Below are 14,075 nucleotides of genomic sequence, written 5' to 3' on the forward strand. Positions count from 1 at the left end.
TTTAGCTTTGTATTCCTCCTGTAGTTTAATCTTCTCGAGACGTTTCCCCGACTGTTGAGCTTTAGTTGTACTTCTCTACGTTGTTCGATACAATTCCAGGTTGTTTCTGACATCCATTCCTTTTTTCTTTGGTTCCTGATCCAACATTTTTTTCAGCTGTGCTTGTAAAAGCTATTTTCACCTTCTCCCAGTATTCACTCACGCTCTCTTCTTCATCCATGCAAAAGTCCTCAAAGCAGTTTCTCAGTTTTAGTTTTCTAGTTTGAGCTCTTGTCTGATACTTTCGTTTTTCAACTTTACAACAACAAATATCTCTTTTAAGTGTGGAAACATTTTCTTGGAGTGGCTATCTTGATGTGGATATGTGCAGTCTTAAGATGGTGTCACTGCCTAAGCCTGTACTTTATTTGTTTCTCATGTCTATGAAGGATTTTCTCCACTTTCTGCTAAAAGCTAGATTGTCAGTTTGATTCTGAGTGTGGAGATTAGGAGACACCCATGATATTTCACGACATTCTTTATGATGGAAAACTGTGCCACTAATAATGAGATCATTACTGGCACAGAAATCCACTAAAAGCTCTCCTTTATTATTCATGTTGCCCACTCCAAGTTGTCCCATCACTTGCTCCAATCCAAGATTGCCTACACCAACCTTTGGACTGAAATCATCCATCGTAATCAAAATACCTTTCGCGCTGATATTCTGGACTGTTTTCTGGAGTTCCACTTAGTAGTTGACTATAAACTATTCACTAGCTTCTTCAGTTGTTGTATAACATTGCACTGTGGAGACGTTTCTCACTCTCTTCTGGAATCTTGCCAAGAGAACTCTTAACGACACAGGCTGCCAATTTATCAAGCCATTCTTCATTATTTTTACTTAGGAGCAATCCCACTCCCTCAACATATGGATCACCACTATTTCGCTTTCCAGAATACAAAAATGTATACCCACTCAAGGTCTTCATTTCTTCAAATTCATTGCAACTCACTTCGCTTACTTCTAGGATGTCGTGACTATATCTCTCTGTTACTGATCTAAGTTGTGACAAGTTGTGATAGTTTCGTAGCTTGGTACAAGGTTCGAACATTCAAAAATCAGATAATCTTGTCCTTGTTCGTGCTGTCGTTGTTAGATCTGTCAGGCTGCTTCTCTTAGCTTCTTTAACATATTAGTTTTAAGCAGTTACGAATTATTAGCCTACAACAGCCGACTGCCATGGTGGGGCTGCCACCTCTAAGCCTTGACACTTGCTCCCAACCAAGGTGTTCTGAGTGGGGAGCGAATGTCATTTCCTACAATTTCGTTTCTCGTTGTTTGGTTCTACCGCCGTTACTTGTTCGTCATAGACTTGTCTGTGGTAGTGGGATGCACCACGGTGGGGTTGACATTTCCACAGGAGAGGCTACACAAGTCTCATCGCTGTATCCTGCACCCATTTGGTATTTCAGAAGCCAGGTTTATTACACTTGGATGGATGTGGCGTGAAAGCTTCTTTAATCTGTGCTGTAACAAAATTTCTATTTTTCTAAATTAGTTAATGGTTGTGGGGCACTTTGGATAATTTCAAATTATTACAAATGTTGATTATACATTTGGTTGGTTGGTTGATTTGTGGGAAGGGACCAAACAGCGAGGTCATCAGTCCTATCGGATTAGGAAAGGAAGTAGGCCGTGCCCTTTCAAAGGAACCATCGCAGCATTTGCCTGGAGCGATTTTAGGGAAATCACGAAAAACCTAAATCAGGATGGCCAGACGCGTGTTTGAACCCTCGCTCTCCCGAGTGCGAGTCCAGTGTACTAACCACTGCGCCAATGTTCTGTGATTGTATAGTTCTCATGAACGTTAATTAAATTTCAACTTGTATATAAAACACATTTTTATTTATTATGGTTTCGAAAATATTCACTCTAAACTTAATAAGCCATATTACCTTTTAAGCTGACTTTTACCCATTTAAAGTGAAACTGTCTAAAAATGAGAACATACGTATTCAGTTATTTTGCCCCTCCACATCCCCCAAAGTTTCATCAGTATCGCATATTTACACCTGGGAAAATTCCCCTGTAAGTAAATGCGAATTTGGGCAAATTTTGGTACTCATACAGTGGTGCTTCTGTAACAAAGGCAGTCAAAGTGTTTGGTCCTTCAAGAGGCACCGTATCGAAAGAAAACGGAGAAACAGCACCCGCTAAGTCACAACACAGACGAAAGTTTGTGTTGAGTGATTGTGATGGACGGTCATTGCAGAGGAATGTGATAAAAAAATAAGAGGACAACAGTTGAAAAAGTCGCTGCACAACTGAATGCTGCACAAAAAAAGAATAAAAACGAAGGACTCTCCGGAAGCCGGGAATTCCAAAATTACTCATCAGTGGTGCAAATTCCCGTAACAGGGAAACATGGAGTATGGAGCAATGGGGAAAACGTCATTTGGTCAGGTGAGTCTTGTTTCGCACAGTTTCCAACTTCTGGCCGAATTTGCGTCCCAAGAGTGAAAAATGCCGGGAATTCAGCGATAATTTGGGCCGCTATATAGTGGTATTCAATGGGCTCCATGGTTACTCTGCAAGGTCGCATTACTGCTCAGGATTATATGACCATTTTAGATGATTAGTCCCACTCCATGGTACATTGCTTGTTCTCCTATGGTGATACTGTGTTCCGAGACGACATGGCACCTGTTCACACAGCTCACATACTCCAGGACTGGTTTTGTGAGCACGAGCATGTATTGTCCCATCTCCCCTAGCCACCCAGTCAGCAGATCTCAGTATTATTGAATCTTTATGCTCTAACTTGGAGAGAAGGGCTTGTGATCGCTGTCCATCTCCGTCATCGTTATCTGAACTTGCCACTATTTTTTTGGGGCATGGTAGTGCGTTATGTTTTTAGTGTTGCCAAATTTTTGTCTAAGCCCTGTAATATCGTCTATTGAAATTTTTTAAGCAAACTTTCTTAGTGCAGTCGGTATCCACTTTCAAGCAACTGCCAATTCAGGTTTTCCAGTGTCTTTGCGATACTTATCCATGAGCCAAGCAAACCTGTGACAATCTGTGCTGCTCTCTATGGTATACATTCAATACTCCCCTTTAGCCTTATTTGGTATGGGTTTCACACAACTGAACAACAGTGTAGAATGGGATGCAAGTATGTTTCGTAAGCAATCTCCTCTGTAGCCTGATTACATTTCCCTAATATAGTACCGCCCGCTTTACGAGTCGTTAGCCTACAACAACCGACAGCCATGGTGGGGCTGCCACCTTTAAGCCTTGGCACTTGCTCCCAACCAAGGTGTTATGAGTGGGGAGCGAATGTCACTTCCTACAATTTCGTTTCTCGTTGTTTGGTTCTACCGCCGTTACTTGTTCGTCATAGACTTGTCTGTGGTAGTGGGATGCACCACATCCCTACATATCGTTAGACGCAGGTATATGTATCAGTTGACCGATTCCAATTGAGATGCATTGATATTGTAGTCACAGAATACTTGTTTTCTTCGTTTTGTGATGTCAAAAATTTTACATTTCTAAACATTTGTAAAAAGTTGCAAATTCTTCCGCCCGTTCAAAATCGTATCTAGATCTGACGGAATATCTGTGCAGCTTCTATCATCTATACTTCTCTAAAACTATATAAAGACAAGAAGTTGTTTAACGTTGCTACCAAAAAGCCTTGAAAGGTTCTTGGGCCAATTTGCTTCAAATTATTACATGTTGCTCTAGTAAATATTCACACACACACAAATATATATATATATATATATATATATATATATATATATATATATATATATATACAGGGTGAGTCACCTAACGTTACCGCTGGACCTATTTCGTAAACAACATCGAATACTGACGAATCGATTCCACAGACCGAACGTGAGGAGAGGGGCTAGTGTAATTGTTTAATACAAAAATGCACGGAAGTATGTTTTTTAACACAAACCTACGTTTTTTTAAATGGAACCACGTTAGTTTTGTTAGCACATCTGAACATATAAACAAATACGTAATCAGTGCCGTTTGTTGCACTGTAAAATGTTAATTACATCCGGAGATATTGTAACCTAAAGTTTGCGCTTGAACCCTCCGACGTTCAGTTGCGTGTTGTAACAAACACGGGCCACGGTCGGCGAGCAGCATCTGCAGGAACATGTTTACGATGACGACCGTGTTTACGAGTTTGGCTGTAGTGCACTGTTGTGGTTTGGTCTAGCTGTCGCAGTGTCCGCACGTAGCGCTTGCTGCTATTGTTATTCTGCATTCGTCTCCGCACGCAGACCAGCTGTAGTACACCGTGTTACCAGACGTCTGTGATAGTGTAGTGTTGTAGGAACTGTGACCATGGTGTATTCGAACTCTGAAAAGGCGGAGATGATACTCATCTATGGCGAGTGTCGACGAAATGCAGCTGAAGCCTGCAGGGTGTATGCAGAACGGTACCCGGACAGAGAGCATCCAACGTGCCGCACATTGCAAAACATCTACCGCCAACTGCATGCAACAGGTATGGTCGTAGCACGCAAACGGGTCCGTAACAGGCCCGTCACAGGAGAAGCGGGTGCAGTTGGTGTGTTAGCTGCTGTTGCCATGAACCCTCACATGAGTACACGGGACATTACGAGAGCCGGTGGACTGAGTCAAAGTAGTGTCATGCGCATACTGCATCGTCACCGCTTTCACCCGTTTCGTGTGTCTCTACATCAGCAATTACATGGTGATGACTTTAATCATCGAGTGCAATTCTGTCAATGGGCATTAGCAGAGAATGCGTTGCAGTTCTACCTGTTTACCGATGAAGCGGGTTTCACAAACTACGGGGCAGTGAATCTACGGAACACGCATTACTGGTCCATGGACAATCCTCGCTGGCTCAGACAGGTAGAGCGACAGCGACCGTGGACTGTAAACGTCTGGTGCGGAATCATTGGCGACCACCTCATTGATCCTCACTTCATTGCAGGGGCCCAAACAGCTGCAACACACATCGCGTTTCTACGGAATGATCTGCCAACGTTGCTCGAAAATGTCCCACTGGAAACGCGTCGACGTATGTGGTATCAGCATGATGGTGCACCTGCACATTCCGCAATTAACACTAGGCTGACCCTTGACAGGATGTTCGACGGGCGTTTCATAAGACGTGGAGGACGCATAAATTGGCCAGCCCGTTCTCCTGATCTTACACCTCTGGACTTCTTTCTGTGGGGTACGTTAAAGGAGAATGTGTACCGTGATGTGCCTACAACCCCAGAGGATATGAAACAACGTATTGTGGCAGCCTGCGGCAACATTACACCAGAATGAGATTTTTCACTCTGCAGCGGAGTGTGCGCTGATATGAAACTTCCTGGCAGATTAAAATTGTGAGCCCGATCGAGACTCGAACTCGGGACCTTTGCCTTTCGCGGGCAAGTGCTCTACCAACTGAGCTACCGAAGCACGACTCACGCCCGGTACTCACAGCTTTACTTCTGCCAGTACCTCGTCTCCTACCTTCCAAACTTTACAGAAGCTCTCCTGCGAACCTTGCAGAACTAGCACTCCTGAAAGAAAGGATATTGAGGAGACATGGCTTAGCCACAGCCTGGGGGATGTTTCCAGAATGAGATTTTTCACTCTGCAGCGGAGTGTGCGCTGATACGAAACTTCCTGGCAGATTAAAACTGTGTGCCCGACCGAGACTCGAACTCGGGACCTTTGCCTTTCGCGGGCAAGTGCTCTACCAACTGAGCTACCGAAGCACGACTCATGCCCGGTACTCACTGCTTTACTTCTGCCAGTACCTCGTCTCCTACCTTCCAAACTTTACAGAAGCTCTCCTGCGAACCTTGCAGAACTAGCACTCCTGAAAGAAAGGATATTGCGGAGACATGGCTTAGCCACAGCCTGGGGGATGTTTCATTCTGGTGGTCATGTAGAAATATGAGTAAAAATTCTCAATAAAATCGACTTTTCAATCACTATCTTCCTTCAACAAAATTGATAATGACTTTAGAGACACCCTGTATGTACAGGGGGTTCATTTTAGTTGAAGAAATTGAAAGATCTCGAAAACTACACGACAGGTAAAAAAGGTTATGATTCAATTTTTTTGTCTCGGAGAGGGACATCCAACGATACCACACTCGATTCACCATCCCACCCCGTGCGTAGGTGGGGTGGGAAGTGAGGGGGGGGGGGGAGAACTTTGAAATCTTCAAAAGTAACCCTCGTTTTTTATTGCAAACTATGATTCTGTGGCAAAATCTACATATGTTTTGTCTGAATCATTTTCTTCTTTTCGTCAAAATTGGCGCTGTAATCAGAGGAATAATTTCTGATATGTTACTCAATGCCCCTCGAATATCTAAAGGCAGATGGGACCCAACCTCCGTGATGCGAGGGTAGGACAGGCCAGTATTTCATAACTTCTAATTGGAAGCCCCATTCGCAATGTTGTATTCCTCTGACATATCGATCAGGGGCTATTCTATGCGCTATGAATATTCAAAGGCCATTGAGTAGCATTTCCTGTGATTACAGCGCCATCTGCCACCTAGAGGACAGTAGATGTACTGATAATGGTTTCAATTCGTCTGCCAACAGAGGGTACTGGAATTGCTACCACAGCACCAACTGTGTCTACCCTTTAATAGGGAATGCTCACAGGCATGAGGTTCAGTGTGTTGTAAGCATGTGAAGCAAGCAGGCAGGCAACCATGCCATAGAGCTGCACTTGTGCTTCCTACAGTCAATTGGGCGCGTTTGAAAATAGTCAGATTGTGGCCTTCTGAGTGGTGGGATTTTCCTTCAGGGAATTGCCACACAAGTTGGACGTGCTGCATCATTTGTGCAACTATGCTTGTGAACATTCTGACACCTGTAGATAAGGTTCTGGACCTCTATACGGTACAACCGCCCACCAAGATTGTAAGAGCAGCAATGACAGATCGTACAGTTACCACAGCACAGATGTGCACAGATGTGTCAACATGAACTGTTGTGAACCATTTATTAGCCGTGGGAATACAGGCACCCACACTTCTACCCTGTCTTCCATTCATGCCACAGCATCGACATGCAAGGCTTGACTGATGCCATCAGAGGATCACTTGAAAGATGGAATGGCGCATCATGGTCTACAGCAATGAAAGGAGGTTCTACCTGCATGCAAGTGATGGTCATTTGCACATACTGTGTAGACCTAGTGCGCACTGTCTCATAGAATACATTCATCCAAGACACACTGGCCACACCCCAGACTGTATGGTCAGGGGTGCGATAAGCTACAACTCTAGTGCACCTTTGGTGTTCCTAGAGGGGATGCTAACCAGTGCTTGGTAAGTCAGAATGTTGTTAGACCCATTCTTGCAACAGGAAGGTGATGTGTTGTTCCAACAGGACAATGCTCACCCACTCATTGCCCATTGAACTCAACGTTCTCTACAAGGAATGAAGCAACTTCCCTGGCCTTCTCCTTACTTGTCTCTAATTGAGCACTGTGGGATACGATGGGACGAGAAGTGATTCATGTGACTCATAAACCAACAACTATTGTGAATAGGTCCAGCAGATGTGAGGTGTGGCATAACGTATCCCAGGACAATATTCTCCATCTTTATGATCGAGTCGATGCCATTACCATCTATGGAGGCTACATCGCTTACTAACATGGATGTTTCAGCATGGGTTGATACCTAGTACCCCAGAACCACTTGTGGTTTTGATATGTAAATGTAATCATTTCATGTATTGCATTTGCACTTTTGCAATAATAAACCTTGAGTAAACTGAAAACCTCTAAAAGTGTATACTGTTTTTTTCAGCTGTATATATATATATATATATATATATATATATATATATATATATATATATATATATATATATTCTTGTCCAATTAATTCAAATTTTTGTATGATACTCTGATAAATATTTAAAGTGACATAAGTGATATATTTTTAATGACAATGTACAGGCTTTCTTTGAAAACTGACTGCAAGAAAGAAGTGCTGTGCTGTGAAAACTTGTAGTTTCATTTTCTTTTTCACTTTTAGTTTTAACTATGATAACAGAGTATTTAAACCATTAGACATTATAAACATTTTTAAATGTATAAGCAACAATGTGCTGCTTTGTTTTCTTCCTTGCAGTCGGTTTTGAATGAAAATAGGAAAGTTGTATTTAGGGCTCATCAGCTTGTGATTTTAATACTACTATGGAATCTGAATTGTCCAAAACTTTGTTATCCTAACTATTTACATATTAAAGTTATGCAGAATACTGTCACTGAAGTTAACATCCTCTCAGACCCAGCAGCTAGAGAGGCCTCTCTCATATCCCTTCACACTGTGATCACAAATCTAAATGCATGGGGCTGTAAGATGATTGTAACTGACCCAATGATTTCTGGCCATGGTGCATTAGTTATGGAATCATCTACAAGAGATAAAAATCAACTGACTGTAACGTGGCATTCTAATCATATATTCACAAAAAGGGTAATAATAAGGAAACATTAAATGCTTTTCAGACAGCAGTATCCGCAGTAAAGTGGCAGCCTGGATTACGGTAAATGGCAGCGACTGGCGCATTTAAAGGGTTTTCCATATCATCAAAACCAAATTTGATTTTGAGTATCCACAGTAAACCAAAAAAATTTCCTGCAAACATGACACAACATGGCCACAGTGTGAAAGAAAAAACGTGGTATGCTGACGAGTTGAAAAATTAAAATATCATCATACTGCTATTACATGATCACTACAGAACAACAGCAGATCCCAGTGTAAATGAAGCGTTCTCCAGCAGATATTTACAAGCAAAAAGATATTACAGAAAGAATGTAGAAGAAGCCAAAAAGAAAAGCAATGATAGGTTCATTGAATGTTATAAGACGATTTCCATAGATCGCTGTTTAGAATCTAACTCGAAACAATATTTTAACTTACTTGTGAAACGACTCCACAGTCCTCTCATATGGAAACCAAATCACAATTACAAAACTTCACCACATCAATCAGAAACAGAATATTACTGCGTTTTCCTTGCTGTTTACATGCTCTTACATTTACAATCGCTGTTCACACACATCATGCCAAAAAGATATTTTCTAGTTAATGTGACCAAACACTTTTTACTTCATTAGAAACAATGTTTTTATCTTTTCATTGTCTTGCTAGGATCCTTATTGTTTAAACTTTTGCAGTTTCATCATCTTACATAGGATAAAGTAAGTCTGCTTCAGACACTAAAGTTAGTTTACACTCACAAACATCACCGCCCTGATGTTTGTGTCACCCACACATTGTACATGCTTTGTATCTCACTGTATAATCTCATGGTCCTACACAGCATTGTACTGTGAAGGTATGGTGATATCTGCACTACTAGCAATGCTTCCCAAAAAAATGAATTGTTCACTCGCAAAGTAAATGCACTTATTCACTGTTGTCCACCTCTCAGACAAAGACTAATGTAAAGCTATATATAATAAATCCCACAATCGAAACATATACTACAATCAGTTTATGCTAACACTTTTTTCGTATTTCACGTGAAACTTTTAAAAACTTTAAAAAAAAACATGTAACATCTTTCACTGCAGTCGAATGCGCTATCTGTTGCTCCACGGAATGACCGATGGATGAAATAGGTCTTCTGAGTGCCTTCTACACAGGAAATCAGCACTAAGTTTTGCCAAGGTTAATTTTGTTGTGGTTGGGTCGTAACTCGTGAATGACAGTTGACAACCTAGCTATAATATGAGGACCCATCTGCAAAACTTCTACAATTCTTTAGTTTTGAGCGAGTTTAATAATGTTGCAGGGAGCAGGGAAAAGAATGTCCATCGTTGCACATATCGTCGCTCTAAATAGGTGTAGCATAAACACATTAACCATAGCCAGCCTCCCACTATCAACATTCACAAAATTCCTCTGTATTATTTCTTAGAAGTTTTAATTGCGTTTTTCATCACTAAACACCTAAAGTATTTGCAGTAACAGTACATAAAAACCTTGTAACTTCGACTAACACTCCTAAAACACAAGTATAGCTTCATCTTACTCCTAGCGTGTGACATCACCAGAGCATCAGGCAATAACAGAGCGTTTTCGATCACATGACCAGATCTTGATATTTAATGATTTACATAAAGATAAGAGAGATTTTGTGAAATACTATTTTGTGAAATACTATTTAAATGTTATAATCAACCAGAGTAACAACAATCTGAACCATATTTTTAACATATGAAAATCGCCTAACACATGCAATAAGGAATACATAGACATCCAAAGCTGTCAACTCTCTATGATGCAGGACAGTTTTTCAACAGTAGCTATTAAAATGTTTAATCATCTAAAAACTAAAATACAGTCCTGGGACTTAGTGAAATTTCGAGGAAAAATGTCGCAAAATCTCCATTAAAAACCACTGTAAAGTTTAAATAAGTTCTGTGACAGTGAAACAGCAAACTGGACTCCCTAAACAATGCAGTGCTATATGAAGTGAAGTGAACATGTACTTGTTAAAAAATTTCTCGCTCTATATGTCATTTAGTGTTATGTTATACTTATGTGAATTTGCTCTATTATTATGCATACTTACTCTGATCTATTGTTGTATTTAACCCTGACACAGTCTATCCATCTTGACTGGCGAACGATATAGCTGTGGCAAATGGTCGCAACTGATTTATCCGTTCATCTTAACCTTTTTGTGGTCCAAATTTATTTTATATGTGGTCAAAAATAAAAGTTCTAAAACTGCCTTCCGTGATGATCAATAATACACTTCCACTACCAAACAAATTTAAGTTGAACAGTTTTGAAAATTGGTATGGCACAGGTGTCACACGAATCTAACATGTTTTCATGTGGACCTAGGATTTTCAGAGTACAGTTTTTGTTTGTAGAGTGATTTTATCACCATGGAAAATATGGAAAAATGCATAACAAATCACAACCAACTCACATTTATTCCCAAGACAGTTAAAAATGTGAAATACAACATACAAATTTTCAACTTACAAAGTCAAGATGGATTTGACATATCACATACCTGTTTTTTCTACAGCTTATGAAATTTTCTGGGTCATGTACATCCCACTAAATACAAATTGTGCACGTATTAGTAGATTTACTGAGGAGTTTAGTGTTGTTTCAAAACAATGTGGGTGTATAAGAAAATATAATTAACTCAGACATTTTTAGAACGGAGAAGGTGGTGATTTCATCTGTTTTTCGTGGAACCCACATGTGCCAGTTATAAATATACACCGCCCCATTTGATTGGCCACAGTATTCTATATGGATCCACCACATGGCACGTAGTATTTCTCTCGAGGTTCCGAAAGCTCCCCGGTAGATGTGTCGCGACGCTTAAAATTGCGTATTAGGTTTGTGGGACATGTGTCCCATCGACCACAATAGTGTTAACCGACTTCGATTCCCAATCAAGGTTTTGTTTGCACCAACGATAAACAAGGCTCGACGTCAGAGAAAGAGATGAAAGGGGGATTAACAGCAGGGGAGGGGCGGGAATGGAGAGAGAGAGAGAGAGAGAGAGAGAGAGATGGACGGTAAAGGGGGTGAAGGTGGTAGACAGAGAGGGAGGAAGGAGATCAGGACGTAAATGCAATTCCCATACATATTTAGCAGTTGCGGAGCATTGTCGGGTTCGCCAGTTACAGATCGATAACTGCATCGTCTGCAGAATTCGGAGGTTATTATCAAAACTGTCCGCCAAGTCATTAAGGTAAAAATTAAAGGTGCCAGTTCACTTCCCTGGGGCATGCCTAAGTTATTTATACATTTGTAGATGATTTTCCATCAAAAGTAACATTCTGCATTACCCTAGCAAGAAATATTAAATTCAATCGCAAATTTTCGTTAATAAGCGTATGTGTGATACTAAGTCAAATGTTTCAGGAAATCAAGAAGTACTGCATTTACTTGGCTCCCTTGATTGACGGCATTCGGGATGTAATTAATGTGGACTACAAACATCCTGGTTCCCGTCTCCAGTTTTCACTCCATAGATTTTCCTATTCACTGTATGTGCGTGGGTAAAACAGTGAACTGTGGTACAACAATGCCATCAGCAGTGTGTGAAGTGTTTCATTAATTACGCTCTATAAAAATATAATAAGGATGTATGGGACAACAGATTTTTCAGAGTAAGATGTTTGTTTTCTTTTCATTAAAGTGATTCCGTGTGCTTCATCTTCATTCTGATTATGCTTTGTTGTTAGACATTGTTTTGATGAGACGAGGGTCTTGTGTAATCATCAATGGATGATTCATTACAATCACATCACGAATACAAGTTTGAAAAGTTCAAGAATCCATATCATGGAATGTATTGATATAAATGTCTCTCTTTAAACAAGATAGACTGAACTGGTACATTTGTTACACGAATTCAGTATACCGTGTATTGTTTGCGCAGTGTCGTCTCGTCATCTTTGCAATTATTTGACCCTCATATACGTTTCCGTCGCTCAAATAAAGAGTAGTGATACTCTTTAATTTCCTACCGGCGTAGGCTTTACAATTCAGAAAGAATGCCATGACGTAAACTGTTTTGGTACCACTCCATCTATGAAGATTTCGCCTTAAAAATGAATGCCCCAATTATGGGTAATACTAAAGTATAGAGTATAGCTGCTCAAATTTCCAAATGCGGAATATAAAGGAAAGGGTTTACGTACTGTAACGATGGTCTTTCATGATTAATATTAAAATAAGTGTATAATACTGGAATAGTGACTTGAGTTTAGAGAGAAGAAAATAGGTTTGCGGATGCCTAAGATTCATAGATTTAAATTCCGTCATTGTTAACTTACTGCTTATGCTTTTACATAGTGTTTCCCAACAATTTTAATGCTTTGCCGACAGCTTACAAAGGAAAAATCAGTCTTGGATTTCCTTAAAATTAGAATCGTATTGGCAGTCGTTTACAATTCTGTTTATAGTACTATAGTATTATTCTACCGCCGAACATAAAAAAACCGGTAGTGATAAATTTCAGTATCACTGGTACAGCTATTCCCAGTCCGTGACATTTTATCCAATGACTTTTTTCTTTTACTGCCTTTAACCTGTACCCTTAATTTAATTTATAGTCTTGTGAACTCCCATGATGAAAACACGAAAACAAAACGAACAGCAGAATTACAAAAAAGTATGTCTTACTTCGCTGTATACAGCAGACGGCGTTGTGTAAGTATACAGCTAAGGTAGTGAGGATTGTCGTGTCCTCGGTATAGCCGTGATCGTCTAGTGGTAAGGACATTGCGTTGTGGCCGCAATAACCCAGGTTCGAATCCTGGTCACGGCAGTGGTGAAACACTGTCACGGCGAGGACTTTATTTTTACAACCAAATACGAAAATTTTGTTAATCAGTGCAATGAATAAGCTTTCCTCTAAAGTGCATCAGTCGCGTAATTTTTTTTAAAAACACGATAAAAAAATGACCTGCCAAGATTGACTTCTGAGAAGCGCTTATTCATTGCCTATATCTGAAGACAACCGCAAGGTCTGTCAGAACGGAACAAAGCACTAATAATTATTTTGAAGTACTGAAGGCTTTTCGCTTGATAATAAATAGCACAACAGTTGGAATAACAGTGGAAGTAATAATGCAAATGTTATTCATTACAGCAAGTTTTAACACTGCACAAATTGTTACTTTGCCCAATTCCACAGCATTAGTCAGTATACGATCTTGTATTCATGTGCCTGCTAGTTGAAACTCGTAAACATGTGAGAAAAAATTCAAAAGAGACAAATAAGAACTGTAATACTCATTAGTGTAATACAAAGCAAAAAGAAGATTTTCATATCCACATAGTGAGGAATCAGTATTTAATACTACCTCTATTCTGTTATAGATATTTGCAGTATTCTTCCACATTAAGTATGTAAAATATTTTTCATCATTCTCACTATTTAGTGAAACCTAAAGGGCATTCTTATTAGACCACTACTTCTGTTCAGCAGCAGAATATGTAGAACATATGAAATACAAGGGACATGAGTCCCACAATGTGGAAAGATTTTTAGATTTATAAATAAATAA

The 14,075-nt window shown here is 40.0% G+C and overlaps 1 non-coding gene across 1 annotated transcript; it reads left to right on the forward strand.

The window, feature by feature from the left end:
• The first annotated feature begins 13,261 nt into the window (after positions 1 to 13,261).
• On the forward strand, positions 13,262 to 13,333 carry Trnah-gug. The gene has a single exon. It is a non-coding gene; the product is annotated as a tRNA-His (tRNA).
• Positions 13,334 to 14,075: the final 742 nt, after the last annotated feature.

The sequence above is a fragment of the Schistocerca americana genome, chromosome 7 (genome assembly GCF_021461395.2).
Source record: "Schistocerca americana isolate TAMUIC-IGC-003095 chromosome 7, iqSchAmer2.1, whole genome shotgun sequence".
Classification (NCBI taxonomy): Eukaryota; Metazoa; Arthropoda; class Insecta; order Orthoptera; family Acrididae; genus Schistocerca; species Schistocerca americana.